The sequence below is a fragment of the Anomalospiza imberbis genome, chromosome 1 (assembly GCF_031753505.1).
Source record: "Anomalospiza imberbis isolate Cuckoo-Finch-1a 21T00152 chromosome 1, ASM3175350v1, whole genome shotgun sequence".
In the NCBI taxonomy this organism is placed as follows: domain Eukaryota; kingdom Metazoa; phylum Chordata; class Aves; order Passeriformes; family Viduidae; genus Anomalospiza; species Anomalospiza imberbis.
Window position 1 is genome coordinate 18,458,800 of NC_089681.1, and position 9,022 is coordinate 18,467,821.

Sequence of the window (9,022 nt, forward strand, 5' to 3'; positions counted from 1 at the left end):
GGTTCAAAGATGGGTTCCTGTGACACCTAGAAGTTTGAGAATGTTTGACCGATTTGAGTTGTGTAGATTATATTTTTTCTATCAGACTTTTAATGTTCACTTGAGGTTAAAAAAAAGTTAAATGGATTTCCATTGTTTAGTGGCTGAGAGTCTACTGATTGCAGTAAACTAAATCCACTGGTTTTAAGAAAAACTTATGTATGAACATATATGTATGAACATATACATACATGTGTACAACATTTTCATATGTTCATACAGGTATACAACATATACACACATGTATGAACATATGAATAACAGCAGGTACCCATTTATGGGTGGAAGACGGACAAAACATTTTAAGATGGCTTGACTCACACTTAAGGAACAGGCGCAGAATTATTTCTAAGAACCTGGTTTAGAAGGCAGACAGTCTCTTTATTTGTGTGCTTATGTCAAAGTCCTCTCAGCATATTTTCTCAGTTCTCAAGGTAGATCTTCTACAGAGAAAATGAAAAGATAGCTCTGTAAAAAAGACAAAAGATCATTCATGAGCTTTTATGTTTCAAAGTGTCTGTAATGGATGATGACAGCTTTTTTTGTGGTTCTGTGAAATAAGAACAGGATTCAGTTAAAAAATAAGAAGACTTTGTGGTGGTCAACACAGTCAACATTTCTTCCTGTTGTGGTCTTTCAGGTGTTCTAGGTTAAGTTGTGATGACATAGATTTTTAAAAAATCTTATTTGCCACAGCAAACTGGAGGAGAGCACAATGTCCCTCCTGCCTTTAGAATTTAGAAATGAGTAAAAATACTCTCCCTGTCTCCTCAGCTTCCGTGTTCAACAGTCGTATCTACATTCTCACACATGTTATCAATCACTCCACATCCATCTTAATAGAGTCAAACTTCACTCTCTTGCCTTTCAGCACCATGCATACTCTACATATTCCTGTAGGTCATCAACTTTCCTAACTATCTTGCAACTTAAACCTTCAGCTGAAATCCACTTAATTGAACAATGGCCCTAACAACCAAAACCAGGCACAATCTGTTAATGTGTTTCTCTTTTCAGTAGAAAATGATAAATGATGTCAGGGTTGGACATACTTTTTGAAATGACCAGTAGAGATTATACTTTCTGAGGTCCAGAGCTTTTTAACAGTAGTTTTCTTGCCCATTTCTTCAATATGTCTGAACAGATTTAAATATAACATTATTCCTGAAATATTTCAGAAACATAAGGCCTCTTGTGCAAAATGCTATTCTTTTCATTTCATTGTTCACATCACATTACAAGCAACAGTCGCAGATGCCATGCTTGAAAAGAAAATCTTTTTAAAAAGAGATTTGAGAGATACCAAACAACAGAAAATGTCTTTTTTGTTGTTTGTGTTTAATTGTGAGTTACTATCAGAATATCCGCATGACCCTACCAACGCTCTGTTGCTGATGCTACAAGAGGAAGTGCATGTTCCAGTGCATCTTTTTGGTACTATTCCTTGGATGAACTATTCCAGACAGACTTGGGTTTGGATGACTGAATCCCCCTTTAAACAAATAGTATCAGATGTGGAATGTGCAGGCACACACACAAGCTTGATCCCAAGATCTGACTTGCTGTAATCCCAAAATTATACTTGCCTCAAAAATTAAAACCTAAGATTCAGAACAAACTCTTTGCTTTATAAATGCAGCAGCTGTCTGTTCACACCTTTCATGGCCTGCTTGGGCCACCCAGATGAAGCAGTCACAAATCAAAATGGAACTCCCATCATGCTGTTAAACACTCCCCAAAGATAAGAGCAACAGGCCTGTAACATCGATTATCTCACCCGCAAGAGACAGCAGTGGGGTTTCAGAGTATCTTGTTCTTCTGACAGTTCGTGTTAAAATAAAACAGATTGAGGGACAAAGAAGTTCAAAAGCCAAAAAAAAAATAGTCAAATTTGTGTGGCTGTTGTACAAAAGAGTTGTACGTGTGACCATTGCAAACTCAAATGGAACTGTTTTTATGACTGGTTAATGACATGGCAAATGCATTTAGCTTTGGTGATGGGCTTCTACTTCAATAGTAAGGAAAACCACTGAATTGTTTTGGGGGAGATTTGGGCTACACATAAGTTTGTTTTATATTCCCATGGCTGGTTTTGGAAAAAGGAAAACACCTCTACACTTTTGCTGTGGGTTAGAAGTACTTCTCCTAGTCCTTTTCTTTGGTATTTTTTAAGTTAAATAAATCAATTTAATTTACTTAGGACTCAAGCAGGAATGTAAAAAAATAACTTAGATGGGTGGGAGAACTAATACAACTTGCCCATCCTTTCATTAGATCAAGAATGTGATTCTGCCTACTTCTCTTGCTATGCATCACAACCAATGTTCCAAAACTCCAACTAAGTCTCAGCTGGGGATTTAAATTACAGTAAACTTAACTTATGTTTCCCAGAACAATGGGCTGGACAGTGGCAAGGGTTTCACAAGGCTGCTGTGAACAACATACACTACCCTTCAGGTTTACTTAAAAGCATTTCAAGACAGAAAGCACTAAGTAAGGGAATACTCTATGGGTCTGCCTTTTCTGGCTTTTTTCACTTGTACTGCGTACATCAACTTAGGTGCTGAGAACTGACATATTCACAGTGCTGGTAGTAATGGAGCACATTGTCATTGTAGGATACAAGGAGCAAGTTTGAGATAATTTGGCAGTAATATTCCTAAACTCGCTGCTTTGTATATGAATTTATACATACAGTGGTGCCAATGATATTTTTTATTTACTGTTCATGTTGCTACTTTTTTACTATGTTTTATAGTCTTCATTAAAGTAGAACCATTGTTATTCAGTAGTAACAGAAGTAACCAACCTTGACCTGTGACATAAAGTAGGAGTAGTAATAGCTAATACTGGGTATGAAAGAAGTAATAAATCCAACAGTGTTGCAAGAAAAATAATTAAGAGGCTACTTTTTTCCATTCTGCTTTTTCCAGATGAGCATAAAACCATGATGAAGAAAGGTTAGACATTCAGCATTCCATGTTCTATTTAAGCTTTTCTTTAACAAAACCCAAAGTCCAAACGAATGAAGCAGAAGTAATTTCTAGTTTTTATCACTAGTATTTTTGTTATGCCTAAGGTTCAGAGAACAGAAAGCAAATAAAAATAAACCAGAAATTTTAATTAGAAGAAGGATTTCCTATTTGGAATTTTTTGAATTCTCAGCATTTCCAGTGATTCTCTAAAGTAGTAATTAACACCAAAACACTACTTTTAACTGCAACTTGAAGAATTTATTGTACATGACCTAATGCCTTAATTGCAAGGTTCTGTGATACCTGGAATAGTTTACTTCTTCTTTCTTCAATTTAGCAGGGTAAAAGATCCTTTGCATAATAATTTCATACAATGTGTTAGCCTATTATAAGAGAATAATAATGATGTAAAAAAAATATGATGTTTCTTAAAAAAACTGTTCATTCTTCACTTTTCCCTCATTAAGATTTGAAAGATTTTAATCTCAAATAATTATAATTTTTTGTAGCTGGTTCTGACTGTGGCTGTAAGTGGCAACTTTTGTTGGTCATTGCTTTCATTCGGCCTTTTCTAACTGCTGTGCTTTCCCTTTGCACTCTAGTGTAGCAGTAGTTGCATTTCTTTTAAAAGAAGACAACTTGACACTGCAGATCTGGCTAGAGGCCTGCTGCACATACCCTCTCTGCATTTGTTCTCACTTGTCAGGGTGATTTTTACCATCCACATTCAAAGCCTCTGCAATCTACATGGCCTCCCATGTCACAGGTCGGTGTTCCCAGGCATGGTTATAAGAATCATACATAAAGAGCAACCTTCCCTAGTTTTTATTAAATAATATGATAGCAGCACAATCCTGCTTCTTTTTTTTCCCTCTGGGGAGGATTTAATAAGCTTCCTATCAGTGTTTCTAAGTCTGTATAACACTAGACAGCCGTGTGGCTCTCCACTTTCAATGTGATTTTGAAGGCAGGCTCTGGAAAGTTGATAACATGTTTCCCAACCTTAGTGTCTGGAAGCAGTTTCCCCTGATTGAAGTCATATAAGTTCAGCTAAGTTGGAGTGTGTTGCAAATATTTATCTGGCAGTCTGACATATAAAGTTGTTCTGAAATTACAAAGTACATTCCTGGCTTTCATGTATTATTACCACTTTTTTCAATACACTTGTGAGTGATATTATTTAGAGAACTTTCTATAAGTGACTTATCATTGCTTGTTAAAGTTCTCACACTCTGTTGTACAGTCATTTTTTAGGATGGTAGCTCTTGAGTTGTATTACTTCCCTATCTTCTAAAACATAAATGTGTGATTATTCCAGAAGTGCAACAAGAATTTATACAATGAGGTTAGCATGGTTTGTACATTTGATTTTGAAATCTGGCTTCATGGCACTTATTTCCATGTAGGGATACAGATATTTCCTATTGCTGGCGATGACAACTCTTTAATCATTAGGTCATTTGTCATTACCTATCAAATAAGTATATGTAAAGTAATGCTTCTGGGTAGAAATTCTTTCACAGAAACAGAAATAATTCAACTCCAACTTCTTCTGTGATTTCTTGGTATTTTTTCACTTATATTCAAAAATGAATTTTGTGCTCTACAAAGTGCTGTATCTGAAAAGTACAATTTTTCCTTACAGAGGTATAAGGCAGGTTCAATAATGTTAGGATAAATAGCATTAGGATGAACAATACACTGCTGCTGAGCTCTTGTTTGGAGTCCTTTCAAGTCCAAACATAGTTTTGTTGCAAAGCATATTTTGCAAGGTTTCTTAGTGGGTTTAAATGTGAACTGTTTCTCTGAGTTTGTGAATAGCTTTTATGGAAAGAAGAAGAAAGGAAAGTAAGAAATCAGCTGATTTCAACAAACATTTATAATTTCTACCTGTTTCAGTTGAAATAAATTGTGATAGGTTGAAATAGCTGCAGAACAGCTTCCCTAACACCTTGTTTTCCCAGGCCAGAAGCTATTATTGCCCCTCAAACTCATCCTTCCAAAAGCCTTGTCACTGAGAGCTATTAGGATGGAGCTGCTGACTGTGATGTGAAGTTCCCCTGAATGTTAGCACTGGGGATAGTTCATCCTTGTAATAATTAATGTCAGGAGCAAACATTTGGCTTACATACATAGGAAAATTTTTGACTTATAATACTGGGTCAAGGTTTGTTCTAGTTTTGTTGTTGTAGGACTTCTTAAACTTTTTTTTTTAATTAAAAAAATTAAAATTACCTAAAAGCCAATAATTATTCTTAGAGGCCTACCTCAGGCTGAATTGAAAACATTGCTGCTTCTTCTATCCTGACTGGCAGCAAAATAAAAAATAATCTGGGAACATTAGGAGAGAATATTAACAACTAAATACCCCTCACATCAAAGTATTACATTTAGTCATTAAGGCAGATGCACACACAAGAAATATAATGCACAAGGAAAAGTTTTGCTATTAATTTGCAAAAATTAATCCCAACCTGACAATAATTCTGTGTAAATAGAGTACAGATCCTCACATTACATGTTAAAAAACATTTAAAATATGGTTATATAGATCTGACCATTTAAGACCCATGTTAGTCATGAAAACAAACTAGTTGTAGTGTGGTAACTTTGTGTGCAGAAAGACTTTCCTTTGGTCTTTTAGTATTTGGCTATGAGGCAGCTGAATAGCTGCAGAAAGAAACTAGTTGGATAGCAATTATTTGGACCATCCAAAGAAAAAAATTGTTTTCTTCAGTTTGTGACAGCTGGTCAGACTGATCCCCAATACTAGAGAAACTATGAAAGCAGTAGTAGAGGTAAAAATAAGTTAAATTATTTTCTTGTTCTATTTAACAGCAGCCAAATAGGCACTTCTGAGACAGTAGAATGGTATTCAGTATTCTAGAGTGATGTGTAATAGTGTCATTTTATGTTTTACATTCTGTATTGCAGGGTGTGTCTTTCTGTTTTTGAAGCATGCAAAAAAAAACCCTTAAAGAAACTGCCTGCTAATATATATGTAAACAGATAGGGTCTGACCATTTCCAAGAGATTGCTGTTGAGAGAACACAAAGTTCCATACAGACTATGCTGTCTCCCTAGCTGATAGCAGTCTTTGTAAATGTACCAGAAAATCATGTTTTGATTAAAAATGTCTGCATTTAATTTTAAAAGCTTAAATGAAAATTGCTGGGTTTTCAACATTTGGACAAATTTTTGCTTTGTATTTTAATTCTGAGTGCAGTAAAGCACTTGAGTCTTTATGAAAACATGATTTCAGAAATGTCACTGTTAAAATCTTTAAACTCCTCAGCCAAAAAAATATGTGTAATTATCTGCTGCTATGGCTTTATAAAAACATGTGTGCTGTCAGGCTGGTAACTCACTGATGTCTGATTCTGCAAAGGGAATCCCTATTTAGACATCTTTCTTCACCCAGGAATTTTTTTAATTCTGTGGAGCAAAACACACTTGATAACTTATTTGCATTGGAAGAAACCATGTGTGTGTGTGTGTGTAAGACTGCCATTTGATCCAAACCACCAGTATGACCCAGCTAAATATGTGGTCTCATATGAGCAAGAGTTGAAAACTTATCCTCCAGCATATATCTGACAGCAATTCAACAAGATATTGATTCAGTATGTTATGGTAGTTTCACTTTCCGTGAAGGTATCGCTCAATGACCTGAATATAATCAGATTAGCAAGACCACAAACTGCTTAAGGCAGAATGAATCACATTGACTTTATACCCAAGAGCTGTCATATAGCTCTTTAGCTATATGTGTAAGGAAGACTTCTTAGAAAGTAGTTAAATGTTAAAATTGAAAATTTAAAACTAGAAGCTTGGTGTTCTGTTCTTGGCACTGTTAGAGTGTTGATATGGAGTGTTTGGCCAGACACTAAACCTCCCTATGTTTTTTCTGCACCTTTCATTAACAAATTAGACTGAGGTTTCATTTTTTCTCTTATTGTGTTTATGAAGTATTTTTCAACTCTTAAGGAGGAAAGTTAGCATTACAAGTGCAAAGTCGAAAGGTCATTATTGTATTTAAGTAATTATACCAATTTATTTCAATCAATAAAAGCCTTAGAGGGTAGCAATGTATTTCTTTTAGCTGAGATAGTAGATACAGTGTGACAGGCAGAGCTTGCATGTTACTGTGGTTCATATCCAGTTCACTGAAATTATCAGATCCTGCTTTTTGTCAAAAACAGATTATAGAAAAGATAGAGCCTGTTAAATCCAAATGGCTGATTTCTGTATTCCAAGATCTAAGATTTTCACATGGTGGTGGCAAAGACCAATGGACTTGTTGGCTAAGTTGGCAGCTGTTTTGCCTCACTACCGTATTCACAGTATTTTGGCTTGAACGCTATGCAGAAGTGTGACACAGAAGGTACATCCAATAAGTCTACACTTTGTATTGACACTACCATGAAATTATTTTACTTACTTCAAGTAGTAATTGAAATGCAAATATTTTTCTAGGGAGAGGTTTGTGTATGGCTCATTACACAATGAGTGTGTAACAGGAAAGCATCTTTGTTTCTGTCACTTAGGTCTTTGCACTTTGGCTGGTGCTAAGATTTCAAGCCTTTGGGATCATCTTTGGTGTAAGTGAAATACTTCCCAAATTACTCTCCTCCAAAAATTAGATAATTCACTGCTTTATGCAAGTGATAATTCACTGCTGATAATTATCAATTAGATAATTCACTGCTTTATGCAGGTATTCTACTGGTTAAAGGAAAATGATATCATTTTTGTATTATCATTTTTGCTTCTGCTGATCTTTTAGTTGAAGAGCTAAACTGCTAAAGCTGAGGTTATAGAAATCACTAGAACAAAGTTGGGTTGAGTGCTGAAGAAAGAATAAATTCAAAGTTTTGCCTACATTTCACATGGGATAAATATTTGAATACCTATCTCTGTTCCAAGAGAGTTCTCATGATATTACAGACATCTAGAAATACATATTTTCTTACTGTGGGTTTTCTTATTTTGCTTGTTTTCCTCTCCTGCTTTTACTCTTGTTGGTATTGCATTAGCATGCTGTCATTTAACACTCTTTTCACATCGGAGGTGGTGATATACTCCATTCCTGCTGCATGCAGCACAGAACTGACTTATTCCTAAAGGGGAAAAGAAGAAAAAAAAAATAAGAGACTCAATAATTTAGTCAGTTAAAATGTAAAAAACTATTTACATTTGTAAGAGGAGAGGTTAAAACACACCCCAAAGAATAGACTACTTTTAAAATGTGTGATCTAGTGATTCCTTATGTCTGTAGTACTCTCGTCAACAACAAGCTCCACTTGCCCAAAGAAAACTTATCTTGCAAACAAATTTGGTAAGCAATATATTAAATACATATAGAAATATACATATATTGTTCAAATAAAAACCTCTTGATATAAAATATCCTCCACAGAGATCTAGTAAAACTAAATTTACACCCAGAAGATATTATGTAAATTCTGTATTACTTTGGTTTTTTTCTCTGTTCCTCAGCATTAGAGGGGTACTAAGTTAAGAAGAGGGACTGTATGGTACTCTTCATTTCTCTTAAATCTTTCAAAGTATATTCCACCTTAAAATCAAGTCTTGTTACAGTTTGAAATGCCAGAGATATGAGATTTATGGCATAGTAGGTGAGAGACTCAATTTCAGTAGAAGAAAACATAATCTATCTTCCCTCTGTACTCTTGAGAGAACCTGTCCCAGCTGGATCTTGGCAGCTTTAAAGATATCCATCACTGTTAACTAAGCTTGTCTGGAAGCAGCACACCAATCTGCCTGTTTTAGAAGCCCTAATTTAAACATTTCCAGTCCATCACCACACGTGAGTCTCCATACATGAAGTCACAAACGTTCTCCCAGAGAAGCACTTTGTAATCTCGTTAGTGCTGAAGCTGGAGGAGGTGGACATGGCTGTGTGCCTCTCCCTGAGCATCTCCAGAGGGCTGGCCTGAGCAGGTTTTGTCAGACACATGGAATGTTGCTGTGAACTTCACAAAAAA

General features: G+C 35.5%; 1 long non-coding RNA gene across 1 annotated transcript; it reads right to left on the reverse strand.

The window, feature by feature from the left end:
- Window positions 1-399: 399 nt before the first annotated feature.
- On the reverse strand, window positions 400-8,817 carry LOC137476018 (uncharacterized). Its single transcript, XR_011000206.1, has 4 exons — window positions 8,614-8,817; window positions 7,988-8,134; window positions 5,282-5,345; window positions 400-507 (listed from the first exon to the last, which is right to left on the reverse strand). It is a non-coding gene; the product is annotated as an uncharacterized lncRNA (long non-coding RNA).
- Window positions 8,818-9,022: the final 205 nt, after the last annotated feature.